Source organism: Betta splendens, chromosome 24 (assembly GCF_900634795.4).
Source record: "Betta splendens chromosome 24, fBetSpl5.4, whole genome shotgun sequence".
NCBI lineage: Eukaryota > Metazoa > Chordata > Actinopteri > Anabantiformes > Osphronemidae > Betta > Betta splendens.
The window spans coordinates 1,039,448-1,064,805 of record NC_040901.2 but is presented as its reverse complement, the minus strand read 5'-3'; the positions used below and the strand labels follow the sequence as shown (position 1 = coordinate 1,064,805).

Genomic DNA, 25,358 nt, shown 5'->3' with positions numbered 1-25,358 from the left:
CCTAATGCGGGGTCACGGGAGCCTAACCCAGCTGGCTATGGGCGAGAGGCAGGGTACACCCTGGACGGGTCGCCAGTCCATCACACCTACGGGCAATGGAGAGAGTCCAATCAACCTAATGCACGTCTTTGGACTGTGGGAGGCCGGAGAACCCGGAGAGAACCCACGCAAACACGGAGAGAACGTGCAAACTCCACAGAAAGGCACCAGGCCGCCTCCGGGAATCGAACCCAGAACCTTCTTGCTGTGAGGCGAAAGTGCTACCCACCGCACCACCGTGCCGCCCATACAACTCATGAAGCTTATCTTTGTAACCTTCAGATGTCTTTGCAAAGGTTAAGACCTCTAACAGATAAAAATGAACGGGCTCATTCTGTTTTCTCTGTAGCTTTGGACAAATAATTTCCCAAAAGTCCAAACCATTAACTATTTGCATGTATATTAGTCACATGTGGTTATTTACGGTAACTACTAAGTAGTTGAAACATCATTCACCATAGCGTATAGCCCTTAGTGTATCTGTATGTGGCTCTGGAGGAAGCTGCTAATGAAAAGAGGGACGGTGTCACCAGACGTGTAACATCGCTGACGACTAACAGTCATTTTAGCCCAAGTCAACATTTCACACACGGTTTTTGAGGTATGATTTCTGAAGTCTCCCAGTTTGGTGGAAGATGAAAGTGTGATATGTGAGACACCACTGATTCCTTTTTGTGCAAAGCTCCCCGAGTGTGTGTCCCCAGGATGAAATGCATCCTGTTCTACCACCGTGTAGCTACATGAGCGACCAGGCGCCTTGACTCGTTATAATACAACAAACAGGTGAATTTGATCTTCCATCTTTCATTGTTTAACCAGACCAGGACCTGTCAGTTGCACCATTAGTCCCGGTGACTCTGCAAATTAATTTCATATAAAACAATAATATAATAAGATTTAGTTTTATATTTACCAGCACAAATCTGCAGGAAAATAATTGTCCAGCGGTGCTAAAGACAGCAGCTCACACAGAAAAACCAGGAGAAGGCGACCTCTTCCTCTGCCACTGTAGTCAGGGGACAGATGTAACTCTGATCCCAGACCTGCATCTGGACAAAGGAGTTCCACCTCGAGTCTGATTCCACCACAGCTGCTGAGGGCCTGGAGCAGGTATGTAGAATCCAACATCCACAGTCTCAGTGTTATTGAGCAACTGCTGTATTTATCCATCCCTGCAGGATTATTTTACACATAAACCAGGTGGTACAAAGCACTCAAGCTTGCTCATCCTCAGAACTTGGTACTGCTCATAATAGTTCTGTAGTGGATGAACACATCCATTAATATCTTCCATGTGTAAAACACAAAAAAACATTGGGTTGACGTGAAACACTACACACACTGAAGCCTCTAGGCTTTGCCTCTTCTCACTGGGTTAGATCTTGCATCACCTCGAGCCGCTTCTGCCCATCTGTCGTCTGAAGTGCCTGTGAAAACACGTCCGTGATCCGCTCCCTCCAGACAACACAACTGTAATGGTGCCTCTGACACTGAATGAAGGACCTTGACGCCCAGTAGAAGTCTGATGGTGAACACACAGGGAATTATACAGTAAATGCCGTACATTCTTTAACTATTCATCAGCTCACTGATGCTGTCAGCTGTGTTAGATTTGACCAAATCTGGCCTTTTGGTAGTTTCAGATGCAGCTAAAGGCACAGGGCTAAAATCACACAGACAACTGCTCATTGATTGCGGTCCCATAAGAATCTGCTGCTGCTGCTGCTTAAAATGTCTTTTGGGGGAAAAAGTCCCTTTTCATCACCAAACCAACTGCTGCTACATCCAGCAGGCCGACTGGAAAACCCCCAAACCTACAATTTGTACTGGGTTATTGCTCACATTCACACACACACACACACACACACACACACACACAAACGCACTCACGCACACACACACACGCGCACACACGCACACACACACGACACACACACACACACACACACACACACACACACACACACACACACACACACACACACACACACACACACTGTATATGATGAATTCAGCTGTGAATGGGGTGGAGGCTGGGGTGGGGGCTAGAACATCGGGCCAATTGTCTGTCACATCAATCAGTGGGATGTTCATCCAGCAATCAGTCAGTGAGTCAGTGGTGGCACAGGCATCAATAAAGGGCTGACAGCAGGCTTGGGGAGACTGTAACGGCCGTGTGCCCCCACTCACAGATGTTCAACAGACAGACTACACTGACGGTGCCCTGGAATGAAAAGCAGCTCACAATTAAACTGTCCCTGCTCCGTATTGGAGTCGTTTGGCTGCGGTCCTGACTCACTGGCAGAAGAGAGGTTTCTGCTTTGGTTGAATTGTCTTTTGGAGTCGAATCAAGTTATTTTTACCATCATCTCCACACACCCACAACTGCTCGGTTTCAGTTTGCTCAGCCATCACCTACATCCCACACTGGTGATACAGTGAAAGAGCATTACCTAATGTTTGCAAAGCAGGTCATTAGTAGTTACTGAAAACTAAAGTTTCTTTACCTCTGCCCACTTAACATGTCGTACCTTGCTGCCAGTTTAAAAAGAATATGTAGAGATGCACTTGTCAATGGAGTTACTATAGCTACTGTATCTACACCTGGCACCCACCAAAAGACTGATGCCAAACACAGTATACTGGTGCAACCATTTCACACTATCACTGTTACTGACTCTAAAGCCTCATCCCACAAAATAACAGGCTTCATCTACTGCACAATTTACCACCTTAGATGAAACAATAAGAGCAAAGTGTATGTGGAGAATGAGCAGATGTTTATTGGGGTCTGAGGTCTGAAGGTCTTTTCTCATCTATCTGCTCTACTGTACATCTATCTTCTCAGGGCTCCCTCTGCAGCAAGGTGACAGCTCCGTGCCTCCTATTCAAATCAAGTCACGAATCTCAGTGGGAGTCCCTCTGAGGACAAAGGCACAGGGGCCTGGACCATGAAAAGAGATTTGCATTTTCAAGATCTGAGGTCTGAGCAGAGTCGCCACTGGTTTTCCCAACAAACGAGTGGAGAGTTTGTTTACTGGCTTGTTTCAATACATAATAAAACCTGAAATCTTTCTCTGTAAACTGTCCAGATGTTGACAGTTGCTTGCATTTACTGCATTTGAATTCATCTGACCTCATGGAACTGTTAAGTCTTAGCCTTTGTTTTTAACTTATTGCTACTGTAACTGTGTTGTAACTTTTACCTTAGTGCTGCTGCTGCTTTTTGAGGGAAGGCGACACAGCCCACTCTGTCCTCATAAGCCAAAGAAGACGACCACTAACTCTAACCCTACAGAAACGAAAATCTGAGTGGAACCAAAGATGTAATGGACAGATTTAGCCTTCACAACACTCACAACCATGGACCCCTCCAACAAACAACGTTGTATTTCTGTAATATTTGTTGTCAATTCATAAATAAATGAACACATTAAGTTTAAATGGAGGGTCTCCACCTGACCTGGCCTCATGGAGAGCTAATCAAATCACATGTTTGCTGTTTTTACTCTTTACTATTTTATTAAATAAACAAAGTTTTAATTATAATTATTCCACATGAAGAGGTATTTTATTATATCTTTTTGTGTCTTCAGCATTAGGCTCCATGCTCAGACCAGAGCTCCTCTTGGTCATCTTCTTCCTCATTAGTTCCAGATAATACCTTTTGACCAGTTCTATAAATAACAGCTTTAGAAAAGCTCAACAATGTAAAAAAGAGTGATGGGTGACTGGGCAGGAAAGACCACAGCATGACAGGGATACATGTGACAGGACAGAGGCGCCCCAACCAAACCTGGCCACCTGTCCTGGAGGACTACTTCATCATGGCCTGTCAATGGGACAGAGCAGAGTTTCGCATGTCGTTGTCTTTTACACCACAGATCAGTCTCAGAGCTGTCAGTACCTGACAGGAAGACATTTAAGGTTCTCTTATACTCGTTTGCCTTAATTAGATGTCAGATGTCACACTAATATCACAAATGTGTATGTTTCTATGTGAAAACTAATATTAATGTTGCTAGTAGTATCAGTAAATTTACTCTTGAATCTAGAATATTGAAATTTATTTATTTATTATTTATTACATACTGGTGGGATTTTGACCCATCCATGGTCCAACAACACAAACCTTTGAGCCTCATCTAACACATCTTACACAGATTGTGACTTGTCTTGCTTGAGAACTTGGGGGTTGCACGCATCCCTCTGATCTCCTTCCTCAGACTTCTGAACATGTGGGCACATCCCATTGTGGCTCATTTGGGAGACATTTTCAACAATTACTTGTGTTGAGATGCAATAATGCAATTAGATCCTGACACAAAGCGCTGATGACAGACTTGATGAATGTGTCTATCAAAGACAGATTTCATGCCAGGAGAGTTTCCTGCGACACTGTCTTGTCCCAAAATAAGTCTATTACAATCACTTTGCGCTGTTTGAATTATAAGTGATGCATATGTTAGAGCAAATAAGGAGTAAAATAAAGATAAAGCATGACCCAGGTTTGATAAATATTTGCCGGTCTGCTGCTTGAAAATGACAATGTGCACAAACACTCAGAAGCAACTCTCTTGCAACCTAATAACTCAACCCCCATCCTTAGGTTTGCATTAATACATTTGTGTTACTGACAAGTCCTACAGTTTTTATCCGTCGCCAATATGGTCGCCAACACCAGCAGATGTAGATCAGAATCTGTTTCCTGCGTGTGCAGCAGTCAGAACGTGGTGATTCCCCGACGCTGTGGGAGGTTTGCCACAGAGGCCAAGTTGTTTGTCTGCTCTCATGGGGCCGTTTGAAGTCCTGTCTCTTGCTCCAATACATACACACACACACACACACACACACACACACACACACACACACACAAACACACACACACACACACACACACACGTTATGTTAAAACAACTAAAATGTCAGCATGATGTCTGCATTTCTTGCTTTTTGTGTTTATGGCTTCTTTCTTTTGAAGCTCAGCCTATCAGTGATCACAATAAGCACCATGGTTAGTGTGCAGCAGTGCTGCTCTGCTCAAAACCTATAAAAATGCCATTATTTTTTAAAACATATACAGTAATACCATATAAACTGTTCATGTTTGAGGCTAGTCCTTAGCTTGTGTGCCATTAGATTATATCTACTTAATCAGTGTTTAGCCACACTAGTGTTCTTTGTAATTCTCAACGTATCATTGTTTTTTGAGACCTAATTTGACGTGACGTGGCCAAGGTGAGGACAAGGACAAACAAAACCAAACACAATACAACAAAAACAGAGATTTGGACAGATCCATCCAAAACATTCCAGAGAACGTCATTTTGAATCTAAAAATCTCAAACTCAGGAGTAACACTTTAAAATGACAAACAAGACAATGGCTTGTGACATCAGGACCAACAACTGTTGACAGGAAGAAATGACATACACTCTCATTAGCAGAAAGAATCACAAAGCCAGGCTGGAATTTGCAGAAAAGTACAACAATGGGACAAAAAATGAACTGAAAAGAGCCTAAAATTATCCTGCGATGTGATGAAGAGGGTGTGGAGGCATGAATCAGCTGAGCTTCGAGCACAGACAGGCTGGAGGAGGTCCGCTTTGTTCTAGTGATTTGTTAACAACAAAAATGTCACATGAATCAGATCATTTAGTTAAACGCTAATAGTTCTTTATGCGGTGTTTTCTAACCTCCCTGTTGCCTTGAATAAGACAGGATAATAGGATGCTGTGTTTCCACCGCAGTACATAAGACGGCGCATGTAAAACTTTCACAAGGTGCTTAAATCGCTCAGTGCTCTATAAAAAGCATCAAAATGAAATGTGTTTATTAGCAAATGTCCCTGATTGCTGCTATAAATTCCCTTAAGAGCGTGCGAATAACTGCGAGTGGAGCAAAGGCAGCGCGGGGCAGCAGCTCCTCCACGCTGTGCTGGCGCCAGCACTCGCTAGCTCCCAGCCTCCTGCCAACTGCTGCTGGTGCCTCCTCTCTGGCAGACACGTCTTTTCAAGCCCCTCGCCGCTGCTGCCTTTGAACACAGCACAGGCTGCAGGACACACTGGGCTGACGAGATAAACTCCCCCCATATTAAAACTCAACTCATTCATGTCTTTTGATCTTTTGAAATGGCTGCTAATTTGATGCATGTAATGTTATTTATGGTATTTCAGATACTAGAAGATTAGTCAGTTCATCCAAAGCTCAGTGTTGTTCTTGAAGGAAGCCAGCTGTTATCTGCATTACTGCCCTCTGATCGAGACCGTCTTTGATCGCTGAGCCTGTACATGCATGAAGTCAGCGTTTAGACAGTTTTGGTACTGGACCGTAGATATTGCCAGAGGGTGGCTCTGAACTCTGGGAGACCATATGGGGTCAATTAGGCAGAGTTTGCTCCTGGACAGGGTTCAACCTATCCACAATAGCGACCTGCAGGATTGGTGGTCTCAGGCCATTTGGCAGGGCAATTGTGGGCGGCCTGTGAGTTAGCAACATGAAAGTATCAGGTGTTAGCCAGCAAATGATCCAGGAAAGGCTAGGGTGGCAGATTGGATGACTGCAGACCCATATGACCACTAAGGGGAGAGGGAGAAGAGAACAGACAACGCTCCAGTCCTTAGAAATACAACAGTGCACCGCCAAAACAAAAACCTCTTATAGTCCTAGACGTGAAACAGAGCTGAGGTGGTTTCGTGGGAGGAAAGTGGCATTTGGAACTTCTGAACTTACTGTTTCAGTGTGGTTAAGCAGTGATTTTATACTTTAGTAGTGGCTATTAGGACTTGCTCAATGTTAGTGCGTATTTAGTTTTCTGTAGAATGCAGAGAAAGCAAAACGTCAGGGTTCTGCTGGTGAGAGGGAGGAGGAGATAATGGATCTGTGTTTTCTCTGACTTGTAAGTCTTCGAGCACCACACGGCAGCCGTTCAATGCTCCCTGGAGTGAAGTGACATCATCCTTCGCAGGAGGCATGAATCTCATTTGTGGACAGTGAGAACAAGCCAACGGATCTGAGCGCCTAAGTAAAGCCGTTTCACACAAGTGCTGAACCCCAGAACCTTTCAGGACTTTCAATGGCAGTGAACAGCAGCTGGTCCTATAGCAGTTCTGCACGGACATCAAACAGAATTTCTCCAACATGCTACCTGGTCCTGGGTCTGTTTGATGTGAGGGGGCTGATGTGTGAAGGTGTCCTGTGTGCGAGTGAGTGGGCGTGTTGATGGCGTCTGTCGGTCTGTCGGATCAGTCTGGGCCTGGGGACATACAAACGTTTCCATCAGTAACGTGCATCGCCCAGAAATCAGAGGGAGACGTTCCTCCCTCCTCAGATGGGGAATGTCCAGTAGAGGCCTGTTTTGGGTTCATACTGTGTGTGTGAGAGAGACTCAAAAGGAGCAGAAACGCAGTTATGTTACTACTCCTTTCATTCCGCAGTGGGATCATGGTTTGAAACTGACTACTTTATAACACTTACTGAAGCCACATGCAGATTGTTTTGATCTTGTGGTTGGATGTATTTTTGGTTAAGCTCACATAATATCATACACATGCAGAGGTCTGACACTGGTCGCCTGCTGTTGCATTTGAGGCAGAGGAAATTGTAAGCAGAACAACATATTCCATAAAGCTTTTCTTTTTCTTGGTTCTCTCTGTACTGTGGTGATGCACAGTAACAACAGGATGCTCATATCCCCCAGTCTGAAGCTTATACACAGGTCTGAACATGGGTGGAGTCATCCGTCAGGTCGTATAGGGATCGAGAAACCATCCATTCACGCCACGGCCTCACTCTGGTCTGCAGAGTGACATAAGTCACCTTGCAGACTGTATAAGTTGGAGAAACAGGCGGATCAAAAAACATGAAGAATCACAGTGATCAGCCTGGATAAGAATTTGGATTGATCCTTTTTGATTTCAGTTTTCAACAATAATTCATCTTTGATGCTTGTCTTTGTGTAGTAAACCTAGAGGATACTTGAATTGAGATGCTGCATTTTTGCCAACGTGTCGACTGTGGGACAGTCCCAGGTTTGCAAAATGTGGAGACAAACCAAAGCCAGTGGATTGATGAACTAAAGAGATCCATCGTGTTTTGAAGGACAACATAGTCATAAAGTACAACTGATAAAAAACAGAAGGTTCAGGTTCTGCACGAGAAATGTTTAACCACAAACAACACTGGTTTTAATTACACATGAAGACACGTGATCGTCACCTTAGCAGAAACAAAGAAATTAACCTTTATGGTAATTGGTCTTCCAGGACTACAGTCTTGCTTCTCACAGTTTAACGCTCTGAAATAATCCTGCCTTTCCATCCATCCACCCATTTTCCAGGGTCGCGGGTGGTGCTGGAGCCCAACCCAGCTGTCTTTGGGCGAGAGGCGGAGTCCACCCTGGACAGGTCGCCAGTCCATCACAGGGCACAGACAGACATTTACTGCCTTTCCAGTATGTTTATATTTCTTACAAAACTAATGCACTGCAATAATGTAAAATACTGCCTTTGTCATGTTACATAAACTCTGAGTTTGACACATACAGTATTGGTTGTCCTAAAAAGGACCTGGGATTGTTTAGAGAGTGGAATGTTCTGGTATCAAAGCAGTCTTTAGCTTTCTGGCTTGTCAACCTGGGAAAAGATGACAGTGTTATGGTCTCACTGGCCACTTTTTTTGGGACACACGTATTGTACCTTACACCTGTCTATTCTAATCCAGTATAACAACCCTGCCATCATTTCCCTTTACCACGTTAAAAAGTCTTGGTGGTAAGTTACGTCACAAGAAAGATGTGGTATTTAGACTATTTCAAATGAATGAGAGTAATGAAATAGAACTTAGTTTAAATGAAGCCCATTTGTCAACACTTGCCTATAAGCACATAAACTGGTCTCAGTGTAAATCCAAGATAATTATAAAATGCACTTAATAAAAACTATTTTGTGTGTGCTAGAGCTAGTGTCAATTAAATAAAACAATGGAATTAAAATCAATAAATGCAAAATGTTATTAAAAATAAAATCACCAAGTGTATAAATGCAGCAGGTTGTAGGAAGTTTTGAATCAACATGTTGTTCATTGAGCTGTTGGTTCCATGGCTGACAGCGTGACCTGTGTTCATCACGCAGCCTCTGCGTGGATGGTGTCCTGCCTTCATCTGCTCCCTCAGAGCTTCCAGCCCTTTGGAACAGCTGGCATTTCACCAGACCTCCAACAGGAAAGCTGCAAACACTAAAGCAAAAGTTGAAAATTACCATTTTCTGTGTAGCAAAATTGCTTTCTTTTTATTTTGGAGGTGACATTTTCGTCCTCATGCATCATTTATATGCCCCCTAGAAAATAGGATGGGGGGAAAACGTCGAGGAGATAGGAGATGAAATTATAAAAAAGCAGACCTGTTCAGATTAAAGCTTGTGCGTGTGGAGCTGCTGCTGCTGTCGGATTTCATTTGCTTCTATCTGTGCATGACTGCATGTGTGTAATTCCTGTTGCATCGCAGAATGTCACAAATGTACATAAATGGAAACAGTGGTGCATTCCAGGCCGCGTTGCAGGGCCAGGGGATAATTCTGCCTTTCAACTGCTTCCCATTTATTCCAGAGCTGCAGCACTGTCATCTCAGCCTAGTCAAGATGAAAAGCATCGTTGTGTAAAGAAATTGAAATGAAAATCCTCGTGGACCCAGCAGGATGGAGAGGTGGGTGTGGAGGTAGGGGCATTATCTATGACTCAATGGTACTTCACTGGGATAAGATCTAATTCTGGGAGGAAAATTTCTTTATATGGCCACCTGCTGTCATCAGCTTTGTCCCAGGATCACAAGTTGTTCTGGGTGACCGGTCTTGGGACACGGCGAGAAGAATGCACTCAGCTCCCTGCTGACATTTAGATCTCTCTATTTTCTCTTTCATTCAGCCCCGAGCTGGCTGGGCAGGAGGGAGGGGTCGAGGGGGGAGGGGTCCTGGTTGAGGGATAGAAGGGGAGGGTCACAGGGCACTGCAACACAACCCAGGCAAGTGCACACACTTTAGTGGCAAATAAATGCAGTGACAAAAGGCAAATTAGTCCACACAAACAATGACAACATTTAAATATGGAAGTCTCCTTCACCTGAAATGCTCGGACTGGAGCAGCTCTGAGCTCATGAAACTGACAGGTCTGTGTTTCAGTGAACAGCAGCTAATGCTGACCCACCTTTTTGACCTGTTGTCTGAAAGACTAATTTCATCCGCATTGCCTTTGTGACATCTTGTTAAGCCAGACACAAACAAACAGCAGCACATTTAGAGATATTATGCTCGATAGTCACTGATGAGGCGTCAGATTTTGACTGACAATGAGTGAAGGCGATCAATAGTGTTAGTGGTGGGATTTATTAGGCAGCAGGTGAACATTTTGTCCTCTGAGCAGGAAAAAACAGTACATGGGTCTGATTGTGATGGTGAGACAACTGCCATGCACTGCAGTGCCTACCTGCAGACCCCAGGAGGAACCTGACGGCTGCGACCCCTTTCAGCAGGAAAATGTGACCTGCCACAAAGCAAAAATGACAGTAATGAATGTTGACTTTTTCCCTTATCTAAAAAAAAGCTGCTAAAAAGAAAATCCAGATTCACAGAGGCCCCACCTCCCAACCTACAGTTTGGTGCCAGATACCACAGCACCTTCAGGGGCGGGTGGTGATAATGTGGAGAGTAATTGGAGTATAAATTAGCATGTTCACGCCCAAAACTAATGACCCAGTGGCACAAAATTTGGCAAGATATAGAACAATTAGGCCTGTTGACATGTGTGCACATCCTGGCTCTAATTTATAAATAGACAACAGTCTGTGGTCAAAACAAATATGTAATAATGAATATATTAATAAGAATTACAAAGCACATGTTTGTTTAGTAAAGAGTTAGTTGTGCTGTGCTGGTGCACATCAAACCTGAAGCAAACAGTTTAGCATGTTTCTCGGAAGTGGTGCAGACCAAAAAAGCTGGAAGCTGGATGTTCTGTTCACAGTTCCGTTACATGACAGGTGCTTTTTCCAGGTGAGGCACAAGTGACAGGGCATTCACTCACTCGCTGAAAGAAGGATCGGAGGATCAGTTGGACTGGTTGCACATCACCTTTCCCTTTGTCTTTTTGCCCCAGTTGGCCAGAAGCACCCCACATAGAGCAGTTATTTCAAGAAGAGACGCTGTAATGCATTCAAATGTTCAGTACTTCTACTTGACATGCGGTTCAGTCGTATAAAGTAACTCGATGGAATGTGCTTCTTGATGAACCCACATTGTTGTTGCAACTGGAAATAAATGAAAGAAACCCAATCGCACATACAAAGCTTTGCATTGAATCATCTGGTGCCACAGACCACTTACTTATCCCTCAGCTCTGGAAGGGAAGGTTGGGGGGCAGTGTGCTGGTCTCACTGAGCCTTTTGTGTCTCTGTACCAGAACAATAGATTATAGATTACAAGTCAGTGCACAGCCAAGAGACAAATCTCACCAAAAGACAGCTTTTGTTTCACCTCGACCGACTTTGCTGCTTTGTGCCACATAACTAATGGCCACGCATGTATTTCTGTTTCCTTCCTCCAGTTGGATGAGCGGACCTGGTGCCATTTGTCCGCCCCTCGTGCGTCATGGTGTAGTCATAACTCACACAGATGTGGTGGCTCCTAGATAAGAGCTCGTAGGGTCTAAAACGCTGATATATATATAAACTTAAGTGCTGCCAGCTGATTACAGGCAGAAAAGAGCCGGAGCTTTGATTCTCTCTGTCAGAAATAACACCGCCATCTATCTGTGCAAGCTGCACACTCGTAATGTTTGAGAGCAAAGACAGATGAAAACAAGTGTCAGCTGGCGGCGGCGCGTTCACTGACTGGTTCCATCCACACTTCTCACACAAACAGCACACGCACAGATTACTCTAAGCACTAACACAACCTGTGGCATGTGCTCACATTGGTGAATTGTAGGGAAGAGGATTAGGAGAGCAGGAAGCATTTAGTCCACAAATTATGGAAATAGCTCCTTTTCTTTGTTGCATTAGAATCTCCTGTGGAGAACTGACACTGCTGCTGTGCCACTAACATGATGCTCAAATTCATCCTCCTATGTAGACACAGTGTACCTGCTCCAGCAAGACACATATTAAAAACAAGGGCTACTCACAGTTTTATATTTAATAGGCTCAATTTTATTTTAGTTTTTGTGTAGTATATGATTATCGCTGTCACCGGTTTCCGTCTCATTCAGCCCTGAATGCACCACTTTGTATCATATACTGTAGACATGGTTTGACTCCAGTAATAATTTTTGTGCCTAACCTACTGTAGTTATGTTTATGCCTGAGCCTAACCAACCGCTTCTTGTTGTGTTCACTGATCATGAAACTAGTGATTAAGATAACTTTGCGATCATTTTTTTCAGCTCTGTACATCTCAAGCATGTGTTTTCTATGGGGGCATGTCTCGTTCTTGGAATACTGAGGAAGAGGAGCAGTTCAAGCCACGCTGCTGCAGTCAGTTTCTGAAGGTCAGGCGAAGTAGGAGCTACATTTATTTTTACAGTAATAGAATTACAGTGGGCCAAAAATCAAGCCCTTGTCAAGGATACAGACTCACACTTTTCATTTCTTATTCCAGCTGAAACCTGGGCTGACTCTCAACTAATGCCTGCTGCATGTGGGTGTGCAGACAAACAAGCTACAAGGGCTTTGGAAGGATTTGTTAATAATGAATGTAACCAACAACATCTTTTATTATAAAGTTCCAACAATTTTATCTCTGCTACAGTATGATTTAAAATATATATTAATTAACATTTGGGATTCACAGAACTTATTCAGCTCACTTACGTTTTACACTATTTCATTTGTTCAAGGACATATTCAAGATTGATAAAATAATTTCTCATGTAATGTTTGTGCTTTTATGCTTAGACGAATAAAATTCCAATTATTTAAAATATGTATTAAATGTCCCCTTAAAAGCTGCTTTACTTCCTTCCTTGTGTGACTCCTATTGTATTCATTTCAGGCTCTCCACTTTCGCTGCGGTGGAACAGAGTGGGGTTTCTCTGGGAGCGAGGCAGCAGCCTGCAGTCGTATCCCACGCTGGGATCGCCTTACCCCACACAGCTCGGCTTTGTTATTGGATCTCCTGGGTTGAAGGACACAGTGCATCATCTAGCCAGGCTTAATGCATGCAAGATGTCCAATCAACTCTGTTTGGTCATTCCAGCCACGCCTAGCCTCCTTCCTGTAGGCCTCTGTGGCCAGACCTTGAAGAGCCCTCTGATGAGCTCAGAAGGAGATCTTTGTTTCCTGGATCAGGATTTATTTATGGTGTGGGCAGAAATGTTGATGCCCATCATGCTTCAGACATGTTAAATACTCCATAACTTACTCCATGGTAAATCTGCTGACTCACACCCAGTACTGCATCATGCTACCTGACATCGGTGGATTCCATCGTCATTCATAAAGATTTTGATAATTATATAATCCATCCGTGCTTTTAGACCCACTGACGCCTATCCCCTACTGCAGGTACAGTAGGTGCATGTGGATTGGAGCACAAATAATAGGTCGGGAGGAATTTGTAAACCCCCCATTCTTCCACAGGTGCCCATAACAAACCTAAGTGTGAAGAGTTCCCTGAACTGCTAGACTGCAAAATAAACCCACCTCGCTGATGTTTGAATTACTGATCTTGTAGCCATTACGATTCCCCCTGGTGTAAACCATATCGCTCAACTGTCCTGGACAGAGGGGTCATGTAGGGCTACAACATCTGGGTGATCCCCTGGCTGCTGATCCACTCGTCATCTGCACCAGCTGGTGTCCGTGTCTTTGTCAGGAACAACAACAACAACAAAGATGAGGGGCTGCACTAGATTTCTATAATGATAGGGTCCCTGCTTTCATCTCTTCAATCTCTTTCTCAATCAAAGAGATTCAAGGTTTTTGGCCTTACACCGAATTCATCATCATAGCCAAGCCACGCCTCAGAAATGCTCATTGTCTTGTTTGCTTCTGCAAAAGTGATGAATCAAAAACTTAGTAAAACCTTCTGCTCTGACCAGTGCTACTGTTGTGTTTCAGAACCTGGTCAACGATGTGACATGTTGAGTAAATGCGACTGGATGAATGTTGCTCTTAGCTGGAGGGGACCCCGTCCTGTCATTAGTGACTATTCAAATCTAAATATCTCCACAATGCAAGAGGATTAGACCCACGTCGAGCACAGGCGGCAGGCTCTTTCCACCTTCTCTTACACCAAATGAATCAATAGAATTCAATTTAATTTAAATAGCACCAATTAACAACAAAAGACAAAGTAGTTGAAATGTGAGACCTTACAGAAAACCCAAGAAATCCCACTTGAGCAAGTTTTTTTTCATACATTTTGATTAAAATTGAGTTAAAATTGAATTCATAGATTTTCATTACATAATTTAATAGCAACAGAGGCAAACCATCCTGCACATTTTAATAAATGACTCAAATGGTTTAAGGCGATCAGTTTACTCAAACCATTTGAGTTCAATAACTCAAAGATTTGACTACAAAATAATGATTAGATACAAGTACAACTAATTAACAATATACAATAATTTGACTCATATGAAGCATTTTTCTAAACACTACAAAAATGAGTAGCTACAACTTCAATGAATCAAGTAAGACTAACTAGTATGCATCATTCACTTCCACTTCATTGACCACTGCCACCAAAGCCACCGTCCCCTCTTGGTCTGTCTTGAACCCATCGTGAAAAGGAACACATTTTTAGTAAGTGTAACTGTACAAATTCACAGGTGGTGCACCAAACTGATAGTAATTACAGTTAAGGTTTGTCCTATTTACAACACTGTTTAGCAAAATGCTTTACTACATAGGAAATATGAGTTTCAATTCAATTCAATTCCATTAAATTTTATTTTATTTATATAGCGCCAAATCATAAGGTTATCTCAAGGCACTTTACAAGGTAAGGTTTAAGACCTTGCACAACTAAAACCACAGGTCACATACATGTGAAACCTCCAGCAGAACCAGGCTGGATGTGGGTGACCATCTGCCTCGACCGGTTGGGGTGAGGGGATAGAGAGAGAAAAGCACAGCAACAACAACAAGCAACAACAGAGCACAGGCAGGATGGTTGGGAGAGAGACTGGACACAGGCAGGATGGTTAGATCGGGGACTGGACACAGGCAGGATGGTTGGATCCAGAGCTGCCCATCACAGACACAAAGCTCTGAGTCCAATAATATCTGGAGGTGAGAACAGAGTGGAGGAGAGAGAGAGAGAGCGGGAGAGAAGCACAACTCCTGGAGAGAAAGAGTCAAGTTTAGTTGAACATAGAACAATGATGGGAGGTTATTGGACAGAAGAGGTTGAAGGAAATAGAGGAGCTCAGTGTTTAAATTAAGTCCCCCAGCAGTCTATGTCTATTGCACCTCAACTAAGAGATGGTTCCTGTGACTAACAATCATTGCCAGTGACCGGAAACATCTCTAACTATAAGCTTTATCAAAAAGGAAGGTTTTAAGCCTGATCTTAAAGGTGGAGAGTGTGTCAACTTCTCGAACCTGAACGGGGAGCTGGTTCCAGAGGAGAGGAGCTCGGTAGCTAAAAGCTCTGCCTCCCGTTCTACATTTAAAGACTCTAGGAACCACAAATAGCCCATCGCACTGATAACGAAGTGTTCTGCTGGGAGCATAAGGAACTATGAGGTCTTTAAGATAAGAAGGATCTTTATCCTTGAATACTTTGCAGGTATTTTAAATTCTATCCTACATTTTAGAGGCAGCCACTGCGGAGAAGCTAATGTAGGAGACATGTGATCTCTCTTTCTAAGTCCTGTCAGAACTCAGGCTGCAGCATTTTGAATAAGCTCTAGGCTTTTTAAGGAGCTGTTAGGACATGAGTAAGCAGTTACAGTAGTCCAGCCTAGAGGTAACAAATGCATGGATCAGTTTCTCTGCATCGCTCTGAGAGAGGATGCTTCTGATTTTAGCTATATTTCTAAGATAGAAGTAGGCGGTTCTGGAGATTTGTTTAATGTATGATGTAAAAGAGAGATCCTGGTCAAACATGACACCAAGGTTCCTCACAGTAGAATCTGAAGCTAATGTTATGCCATCCAGGGTGGCTATCTGACTCAATAGTATCTCTCTCAGATTTTTAGGCCCAACAAAGATAATTTCAGTTTTATCTGAATTTAGTTGACGGAAGTTTTGGGACATCCAGGATTTGATGTCTTTTAAATAACTTTGAATTTTGACTAGTTGATCTGTTTTATCTGGCTCCAAGGACAGATCTAGCTGAGTATCATCTGCATAACAATGAAAATTAATAGAATGCTTCCTAATAATCTCACCTAGAGGAGACAGGTATAGACTGAAAAGAATTGGACCAAAGACAGAACCCTGTGGTACTGCATAGCTAATCCTTGTGTATGTGGAGAACTTCTCATTAACATTAACAAACTGGAAGCTGTTAAAGGATATAACCCATCCCAATGCTGTTCCTTTAATTCCGATGCTATGTTCTAGTCTCTGTAATAGAATGCTGTGATCAATTGTATCAAATGCAGCACTAAGGTCTAACAGGACAGGACAGAAACTACACCATTTTCTAAAGCCACGAGAAGATTATTAGTGACTCTAACCAGAGCTGTTTCTGTGCTATGATGTTTTCTAAATCCTGACTGAAAATCTTCGTACAGGTTATTCCCACTCGGGTGGTAAGATTATTGTTTAGCTACGATTTTTTCGAGAATCTTAGACATAAATGGTAAATTTGAAATGGGCCTATAATTGGCTAGTTCTCCAGGGTCCAGGGTTGTTTTTTTTTCAAAAGAGGACCACAGCCACCTTAAAAGCCTGTGGTACATAGCCTAAATGTAAAGATTGGTTGATTTGATTTAATGTGAACGAGCTGATTAAAGGTAGAATTTGGGGTAAGTGAGTAATCTGGTTGGGATTGGATCTAAAAGTCAAGAGGACCAGTTGGAAAAGTTGATTATTGAGGTTAACTCCATATGAGTTATGGGGAAGAAGCAGTCTAGGCAAGACAGAGGATTTGGTAAATTTAAAGTTGATGGATCTAGACAGTGCTTTCTGTCATTTGGAGGAAGTCGCTGCTGAATGTCTTCTCTAATGGTGATAATTTTATTAGTAAAGTAGTTCATAAAGTCATTGCTGCTGAGATTTAAGGGGATAGTAGGCTCAACACAGCTGTGACTCTTAGTCAGCCTGGCTACTGTTACAAACTCGCCCCGTCGGTTCCGAACCGGCGGGGTTTGACAGGGAACCTACTAAACTCCTCCCGTCGGTTCGGAACCGACGGGGCTTGACGGAACCCTGGGGCAGGAGAGGGGATGCGGTGGAGAGGAGCAGCGACTGCACCCGCTCCAAGCGGGGAGAACTACGGCACTCACGGAGCCGGGAGGAGAACGTGCTCACACTGAGCGGAGATTTCAGGCACCACGGCCGACGTGCTTCCAGCACACAGCTCTCTGTGTAATCCCTCACACAGACACCTGGCCGCAACTGGCAGACCAGGTCGCAGGGAACACAGGAGAGGGGGGAGACCCCAAATGCACGACCCAACACAGAAACTATAATCAAAGTAAAAGGTTTATTAAATACACTCACAACATAACTCACTGAGTGGCAGGATTCAGTTCAACACAAAGGGAAGAACTAAAAATCACTGCAATGCAGGTAAACATATTTAATAACCTAAACTCACTAGTAATACTAATTGCTTAAAAACTATGGGTAAAGTCCATAAACATGAACACAATACATAACGCAGGACAACTAACACCTAAACAACAGCACTGTCAAACAGGCTAAACAAAACACGCTCCGTAACACGGGCAACAATCTAAACATGAAAAATAAGACACTCACAAACCTTACGTGGTGACAGGACATTAAAAGAAACCAAGGAACATCACTCCATAAACTCTCCTCTCTTGAAACGTAACTTGGTGTAGCATCCAGCTACAACCTCGTACACACCAGCGGCGTATTAACACAAGGACATGCCTTAAATACTAACCAAAACAGGTGGGTCAACTAATTACACAGGAAATGAAAACTCAAACACAGACCCACACCAAAAATCCCAGGAGCGCCTCTAGTGGCGCGGAGGCTGAATGTCACAGCTACAGTGCTGAAAAGAAACCTGGGGTTGTTTTTGTTTTCCTCAATTAGGGAGGAATAATATGTTTTTCTAGCAGCACAAAGTGTTTTTTTATATTTTATTAGACTGTCCTTCCATGCAATGCAGTTTACATTTATTTTGTTGGAACGCCACTGTCTTTTTAGTTGTCTGGTCCTGTGCTTTAGGCTGCGGATCTCTGAGTTATACCACGGAGCTAACCTCCTGTGATTCACTATCTTCTTCTTCAGAGGAGCCACTGTGTCTAACATTGTACGTAGAGAAGCTGCAGCATCATCTACAAGACAGTCAACCTGTTAATAAGGATTAAGGTGACTGTTCTCTGTGTATCTACAAGACATTGAGGCAAAAGATGATGGGATCATCTGCTTGAATCTGGCAACAGCGTTGTCAGATAAACCTTTGCTCTAGTAACATTTCTTTCCAGCTATTGTAAGGTCAATTATGCTAAATTCAAAAGTTAATAAGAAATGGTCAGATAACAGAGGGTTTTGGGGAAGAACTATTAAATTATCAATTTCAACCCCATATGTCATGACAAAATTGAAGGTATGCTTAAAACGATGAGTGGGTTAATTTACATGCTGAGTAAAACCAATAGTGTCTATTAAGGAGTTAAAAGCAGTGCTGAGACAGTTGCTGTCAACATCTACATGAATGTTAAAGTCTCCCACTACAATGACTTTATCTGTGCTAAGAACTAAGTCAGATAAGAATTTAGAGAATTCAGTTAAGAACTCTGAATATGGAGCAGGAGGACGGTAAACAATACAAAACACAACTGGCTTCTGAGTTTTAGAGTCTGGGTGAGAAAGGCTCAGAGTGAGGCTCTCAAATGAGTTATAACTATGTTTAGGTTTAGGAGTAATTAATAAATCTGATTTATAAATTGCTGCTACTCCTCTACCTGTACTTCTTGGAACATGATAGTTGATGTGACTTATTGAAGTCGACTCATTTAAAGTAACATATCCATCCTTGCTGCAGCCAGGTTTCAGTGAGACGGAACAGACCTATGTGATCGTCACTTATCAAGTCATTTATTAAAAACGATTTAAATGAGAGAGGTCTGATATTTAATAAACCACCCTTTTTTTAACTTACTGTTACTTTGTTCTGTGAGAGGAACTGTTTTGATGTTTAATAAATCCTGGTAAGTCACTCCTCTTTGTACTGTAGCACCACCTGCCTAACCCTGTACTGAGGCACCAACGCACTGCTTCATGAAGGACCTCAACCATTAGTAATCATGCTCCTGCAGCTGTCTGCATCAGTACTGCTGCAGATGATGGCTCACATGTGATGTCTGATGCTCCACCTACAGTACAGTATGACATGACATGCTCTGTCTGCCCCACCACTCATCCTCCATCTTGTTTAGATTTACTTTTCTGCAGAACGTTGGGTGTAAAAAATTGAAATGTAGGTTCTTCCTATCAGATCACCTCCAGCAAAAAACTTCTGCAAAATGGCACATCTTTAACAATTTGTGTTTTGTTTTGCTTTGTTTTTTCTTCCAGTGCTTTGTGAGTGACAACCGCTATAGAGCATTCATGTTTCCATCAATCGAAGAGTTCATCAAACACAGCGTTACGTTTTTGTTAATGAGTGGTGAATTCAGAGTGTATGGCCAACTTGAGTCTGTGATTTTACAGGAAAATGTATGTAAATGCTTGTAAACGCCTTAACACAGCATGGGCATTTCCTAACAGGTGACGTGTGACTTAGGCCTTAACCAATTCAACATGCATTTCACCTGCAGGAGAGGAGGCTGCAGGGAAGATGGAAGGGATCACCTTGTCATAACACACAACAAAGGAAGCGGGTGCATAAAAAAACAACAAAGCAGAGGCACATGAAGGGAAAAACGCAGCAGCGTGCAGACGTCAGGCAGCTGCATTGAGACGTTACTGACATCACATGAATATGTTTGTCTCATTTTTGTCCATATCCATTTAAGACCCGTGTTTGCTCAGTGTAGAACTGAACGAGAAGAAGGTATTTGGCTGCCACACACCCGATTCAGACCGACGCCAGCAAATAAGAGAATCTTTTTCCTAAACGTCTTAGTGGTTTGACGGTGGCTTGAATAAAATATGACTCGTTGTTGTCTAGAATGCCCAAAAAGCTGCAGATCTATTTTCAAATCAAACAGATTTTATTCTTCAACTTCTCCACAGGAGCAGATTCCTGGATTTCCCCTAAAAACACGGAGCGGGAGACGTTTCCAGGTAATCCGAAACAGTAGCAGGACCTTGAAAAGCACACGAGCGCACACAAGGATGGCAAACCGACGGGGAATCAATCACACACACACACACACCCGCCACCTGATTATGGAGTGAAGCAGACCATCAACACAACACACGGGAGTTCTCACTCAGGTCCGTTGCCACATCAATCACCTGGGCTCTGTCCAAACCAAATATGAGAAAACAGAATACCCTCAAATTAGAGTTTTTGAACTCAACTTAGCACATTTGCCCGTTTGTGTTGCCAGACGCTGAGTGCTCAGATCCGGTTGGATGTGTTGGGTTACAGGCATTCCTCTGGAACTGGCTGGCCCCTAATCTGCCTAATGCTTCTGGCTTTCTGGGATGTTATTAATTAATAAGACTTACAATCAGAGCAGATTTCTGTGTAACTGCGAACTTAAACTACATCAGAGTCTTCTTGCTGATGTCACCACCCTGTAATTCTAAAGAATATTTCTTCACGTTTCTTTCTGAGATTAATGTGTTTGAATGTGAAGTGAAATGCTCCTTCACATGTTTTTCAAGGTTTAAGATTTTTAGCATTTTTTAGCATTGTCCTGCTGTAATCTATGGAAAATAGTTTTGTTTTTACTACTCAATTACAGCTGCACAACACAAAAGGTCAGGCTTTATTCAAGAGGTATGTCACTATGTAAAAAAATGCTCACATTTACTGGGTGAGGAGCTGATCTTTGCTACGGATCACCTGCATGTACAGCGTCTCTACTGTGTGTTGAGTAGTGGTTTTAGGACCTGCCCATGTGAAAGCTACCCTCTAACAATTGGGTGAAGTGTGTGAGGGGTCCTAGATGCTGCGTAACAGAATATACTGTAGTATTCTTCGGCTGAAGCACAGAGGGAACACATGTTTTTGAACCAACAGCCTCCTGAACAAATAAAGTGCAAATGTGTTTTTGTAGGGAATTACCAGGATCAAGTTATTAAATATAGTCAGTGCTGTTAACTGCTCATATTGAACATATATATTTATTTGCTCATAACATAACATAACATAACATAACATAACATAACATAACATAACATAACATAACATAACATAACATAACATAACATAACATAACATAACATAACATTTGCTCACAGCACATCAACAGGAATACATATGGTGGGCTTGGGACTGTCTTCTGACTTGGCTGATAGATCAGACAGGAAAAAAGTAAAAAAATAACACAACAGTGATTACGTGAGGCACATTAGCTACAGGACTATCCTCTACAGTAGGTGTGTGTGTGTGTGTGTGATTTATGTGAACTGAGCCTTTTAGTTGAAATTGCATTACACACCCTATAAAACAACTGGCTGCTTAAAGCAAAGTGACTCCACGAGGCTCTGCCGGAGTTTTTTCTCTGCTGAGTGAAAGTGTCAGCACGCGTCAGCAGCCTTGTCGAGTGCAGTGCACACAGGTTGAAGTTTGCTCCCAGTAATGTAGGCAGCGTGAAAATTGCCTGGCTCCGTCTCAGTCCTGCTGTTTGTCCTTGTTTGCTGATGCTAAATCATAGTGTGACTTGTTGCACCTGAGCTTCAATGGGATCCTGTTACCTTTCGAAGGCTGATGCAACTTTAATGGCCAGCTTTTGTCTGATACGTGAGTATTCCTACTGAGAAGGAAAAGGAGTGGGGAGCAATTTTTCAGCAAGTGAAGGGGGGGATCAAAAGAGCTACAGGCTTTCAAGTCAACAAGCCAGCTGTGTTTACACAAATGCCTTCAGATGTAAGGGGCCGGAGCTGGAGGGAGGTTGAGGAATGGGGGGATGAGGTAACAGCAAGCTGAGCCCCTCACCACAAAAACAGTCCTAAATGATTCTGCAACGAGACAGACGTTTTCTGCTACGCTGACTTGGCGATGGTTCAGCCCCAACTCATCCTTGTAAACAAAGAAACACTTATTGACTGTTTGAGCAACATTGTGTACAGGCTGAAATAAAAACCTGCAGCAACCAGTGTCATGAACCTGTGAGGGAACGACTGGCAATATACATATGTATAATGTAATTAAATACAGGGACATATATATGCATCACTGTAGGGAACCATTTAGACTAGAAAGTGAACCAGATGCTTTTCATGAGCTTCTGGACATGTTCTGATACATGAGTCGTGCTGTGCCTCGAGCAAAGACGCATGTTTCCATGTTTACAGCAATATGAAACATGCATGAGCCAAAGCTCATAGAACATGTACAAGTACAATGGGAAAAGATGAGTTGGAAAACTTTATTGATTCCAGAAATCATTTATTTTGCCTTCGCTGCTTTGAGGAAACAAAAAGAACCAAATCAAGAAAAGAAGCACAGCAAATAAAGGTTCCTTATCCAGACTCAGATGGCCTTTACTGTACAGACAGAAGGAATATGGGCCACTAATGTCAGGAACTCGGATATCGCAGACCCACATGCACAGCGCTGAGACAATCAGGTAAGTATGAAAGAGGTTTAATGGCAGGCTCATTGTCAGGTTACAGGCTAGGTTCTTTACACAGGATGACGATCAGCAGAGTTAAAGCTACAGATGCTGACCCTGAAGATACAATAGAGCCCAGATGTAGTACTATACGTGTTCTGTCCAGGTTGTTGTCTACTTAAGATTGCCCTCTGCCTGTACACAGACCTGACTGTGTGGGCTACATGTACATGTATAGGGCAGCTGTGACCTTTAATCAACTGAACATGAAGCCAGGAAAGGATGCTCCCAGGTCAAATAACCATGCTCTTGTATTTTGATAGGAATCAGAAGATGATCACTTACTCGCCACCATTGTACCTGTGATCATCTGTGTGTTTTTTGTCTCCCATGGCACAGGTAAAGGATGATCGGACTTAGCTGTGTGTCCAGTGCACAGCTTTTATTTCATTTCAAAATAACTACTATTACTATACATATGTGTATGCTGATGTATATGTGTGTGCGTATCTGCTGCCAGAATAGCCCACAAGCTCCTTGGGGGTGGAAGGCATGTGTGGATGGTGAGAAGCTGAGTGAGGCGGCTGGTCGGTCGTCACAGCAGACGTGGAGGTCGAGAGGCTGAGGTGGAGTAACAGCATGGACGCGCAGTGGATCTGAGGGTGTGTCAGGAGCAGAGACGTTCAGAGATGGTCTGAAGACCATTGGCTGAGCTGTAAGGTGAGTGATGAGGTGAACACTGGAGCCTTAGCTTCTTCCAAGTGGCTGGTTCACAGATGCCACAGCAGCTCTGTCGATGACTAAGACTGCTGAGGGGCAGTAAAAAAGGAATTATGGCAAGTAATCATGATGAACACACGTGTTGCACATGTTGTACAACAGCTCTGCTTGAGTCATTGAAGGTAACAAAACAAAATGTAAGCCCGAAACAGCTCACGTGTAAAAGCACAGAACTGAGCCAACTAGGGTCACATAATGGCAAACAGGAGTCAGGTGCCATCATGCCCCTGGATATGGGCCAGAGAAGATGTGTGAGCTACAAAAATGTTATTATGGTCATGGTCAACGTCTGGATGCAGCACGTACAGTACTGTAAAAAAGAAAACAGGATTTCCTGATCTGATACAGTATGTGTTGAAATCTAACAAGCCGAGTCTCAGCCCTAACATTCAAACCATCACAGATTTGATCCGTTTCTGATTCACAAGTTGTTACCAACAGAATGTTTGCAAAAAAAAAACAGACACGCGTTAGACACCATGACTTTCTACAACCTGTTTAATGTGTTTATTGATGTGTATGTGTGACATAATTATTATACTTTATTGATCTTAACATTAGTTCAGTTCACATAGATGGACAGTGAAGGTTGGGGGGAACTGCTCCGCTGGACACGCAGGTACTGTAGGGAGCAAAGGCCAGGTTAGGCTAGACCAACTGGTTAAACCGGCATGACCCCAAATACCTTTGAAAGCAACAGAAAAAGAAAGTCTTTCTCACTTCGGACTAAACTTGTTTTTTGCTGCTAAAATCATATTTGCACAATTTAAGAAGTAAAACTTTTATTCCGATATGAAGCAAAAATAAAGGGAAAAGCCCTATAAATATCATAAAAGCAAATATTATTCAGTTAATTATTGATGCATGACTTTAATATTCCAGCTGGTGATGATGAAGCTGGTTTTACCACCTTACAGTGTGAATATAATGATAAAGGTGATTAATGGCTTTCAAACTGGGGTCAACAAAGTCAAGAATTCTGCTTAATTAATCCGATTTTGCAAAAATAAATGTGGTTGATTCTTAAAGTCAGACAAGTGTTTTGAAATTAACTGGACCGCTACAGTATCTGTGTTAAATGCTGTAATCACTTACTATATACTATACTATATACAAATACTTTAAAACAGTTTTAAAATGTTTCAAATGTGTCAATAAAACAGTTTTCATTTACATCTAGTTATTGTCTGATATAACAACTTCCACTTCTGTTTTTGTTTCTAACATTCAAACTGGGCCCTTGCGCTTTAAAAGATTCTGGCTGTAAAAATGTTAGTTTGGACTTCATCAGCCCTCTTTAAATGCGTGTTACTGTCAGGGCTGAGCAGGAACAGAACAGAAACAGAGAGATGAAGGACCCAAATACACAGCATGGGAAACAGAGCTGGAATAAGGACTGGTTACAATGGCATCAGTTCCAAAACACAGCGATCAAAACCAGTAATCCAACACAGGAAGAGGTTCCGACAGGGATCAGGCAAACACAGAGTCAAAACACAAGAACAGGTACTGAGTCTACCAGAAAAACACACAAGACCCTGGGAAGTGGTGACAACACGCTACAATCTGGCAGGGGAGCAAGGTGAGTGCTGGAGACTAAATAACAGAGTGAATGACTGATTGATCACAGCTGGAGAATCATGTGACCGGAGATATCAAGCAGA

The 25,358-nt window shown here is 42.8% G+C and overlaps 1 long non-coding RNA gene across 2 annotated transcripts; it reads left to right on the top strand.

Annotated features, from left to right (window-relative positions):
- The first annotated feature begins 6,856 nt into the window (after positions 1–6,856).
- Positions 6,857–14,109, top strand: LOC121202016 (uncharacterized). 2 transcript variants are annotated; one of them, XR_005897329.2, is made up of 5 exons: positions 6,857–8,491; positions 9,171–9,739; positions 12,469–12,573; positions 12,684–12,779; positions 13,077–14,109. It is a non-coding gene; the product is annotated as an uncharacterized LOC121202016 (long non-coding RNA). The 2 variants fall into 2 exon arrangements; XR_005897328.2 differs by having other exon boundaries at positions 9,171–9,751.
- The last annotated feature ends 11,249 nt before the right edge of the window (positions 14,110–25,358 follow it).